Here is a 2,242-nt window from a genome sequence, read left to right as displayed (position 1 = left end):
CTGCCCTTTGGGCAGGGGGCTGGACTCGATGATCTCCCGAGGTCCCTTCCAGCCCTAATGTCTATGAAATCTATGAAATCTATGAAATGGTGTGTCTCAGCCTGGTGCTGCCTTGTTTCACATAGGATTCTCAACAAGGATGTTGTGACAACCTGGTGTGCCTCAAAATCCTTTTAAGGATGATCTAGAGTACTACAATATTAGTAATATTAGGTGTGCAGACACTATTCACAGACTAAACCCAGAGATTTCAAATAGGAATCCATAGTTTCAAGAACACTCTAACCTGTTGTGGTCTTTTTGAGTTCTTTGCAACAGAAAAAAACTGTTCAGTGATGATTTCCATAGTCAAACAACAAGTGCAAACTAAGAGCTGGCATTTTCCAAGGGATGCCTTAAGTCTAAAAAGGTTGATAAATATGTATAGTTATATAGTATTTCATCCCTGCAATATAATTCACTGGGATTCTTGAAACTGCTGTGAATCCCTTCCAACTGAAATCAGCATGTTCAACACACAACTTACATATGGAAAAAACTCTGGAAGTCAAAACTTTACCATTAAAATCAAGACTTCACTATATAAAAGACTCGCAAGTGGAATGCTGTGATGTTTCTGAGTTAATACAGTGGCAGCAAGCTTGCCCCCGGTGGACATTCCTGCATCCCTTCACAGACTTCAAACCGGGAAATGCTAGTGAGGGAACTGACTCTGGGCTATTCCTCTGTATCCACATCTATGATCACAGCCTCTAGCATGCTTATAGTGAGTGCCTATTGGGAACAACCCCCTTCCTGGAATTTTTCTGGGCTTGGGGCATGCAAGCAGGAGCAGGAAGTGCTCAGGAACATTTCAGATAAAGCATGCTGCTGTTGTATTACAGATGCATACTAGACTAGGGGTGCCTAACCTCTGGCCCGCATGCCAAATGCAGCCCTTGGAGCCATTGCATCTGGCCTGCAGGGCTCCCCATGTAGCAGAAAATTTGGCAGCAGGGGAGCAGTGGCCATAAATGTAGCCAACCTCCCACTACCAAATTCCCAAACCCCAAGCTCCGCACTGACAGTTGCAGCTGGTTCATGCCCCCTTTTCACTGCACCCTCTGGGGCTGGTTTGAGGCCATGACCCTTCTTCCATGGGGCTATGCCATGCCTGCTTTCCCTGCAGAGCTAGGCTGTGCCCCTCCCCCTGTAGGGCTGGGTTGCAGCCAGGCCACACACCCCTTTTCTCCACAGGGCCAAATGATACCCCCTTTCTTGTGAAGATGGGTTGGGCTGGGCTGCTCCCCCACTGCCCTCTGAGTACTTGGTTGGTGCCCATCATGTCCACTGGCTCAGGACCACCAGCAGGATCCAGTGCATGGACGGACAGGGAACTGCTCATCCAGTTTGTCAGGGAAAAGTTTGAGCACCACTGCCTTAGACAATCAGAGACCTTCCTTCTGCTTCGCTGTTAGGGTATGTCTGTGCTGAAGATTGTAGTGTAGTGTAGCCCAGGTTAATTAACACTGCTTCTCAGCAAGGATAAATTAGCCCCAACTGAGTGCAGTGCTACCATTGTAAAATTTTTACAAGTGCCTGAGCAAGCTGATTTGGAGATTTTCCCGAAGTTATACCGCATTATTCAGTAGAGTAAGAGTGATGTTGTAGTTGTGATGGTTGTGTGTCTGCTGCCCCAGAAAATTTCTCTCACACCCTCCCATCATCTGGTTTTCACTATTCTTTGTCTGGTTTCTGTGATCAGAGACCTGACAATCAATATTTTGCATTCAAAAGCTTGTCTAACTTTATTTCAACTGCATAGTTAGTCCATAGTTGGTGCAAGCACCTTAAGAAATCCTTGCCTATTCAGTATGGACATAGCCCCCAAGATAGGACATTTTCCATTATGAAACCCCATTATAATCGCATTCAATTCTATATGAACACTGCTGTTGATTAGTATTAATAACTGACCCTGATCTTGAATTAGCTAGCTTCAACGTTTGTAGGTGTTTTCTTTAAGTAAATGTAGGTAGGCACCCTTAATGTTGCAGAACCTGAGATAGTGATTAGGGCTGTGCAAAATAGCAGCATTATGTTTCAACATCCATTTCAATGTTTTGATGGGATGGTGTTTTGTTTCAAGTTTTTTTTTTATTTTGAAACCGCTGTTCTATTTAATTTTGTTGAAACTGTTCCTGTTTCGACATTTTACCCATACACTATAAAGAGGAAGCACAAAACTGACTATAACTTGTTC

Source organism: Crocodylus porosus, unplaced genomic scaffold, assembly GCF_001723895.1.
Source record: "Crocodylus porosus isolate Cpor-Errol unplaced genomic scaffold, CroPor_comp1, whole genome shotgun sequence".
Lineage (NCBI taxonomy): Eukaryota > Metazoa > Chordata > Crocodylia > Crocodylidae > Crocodylus > Crocodylus porosus.
Note: the sequence above shows the minus strand (reverse complement) of the source record.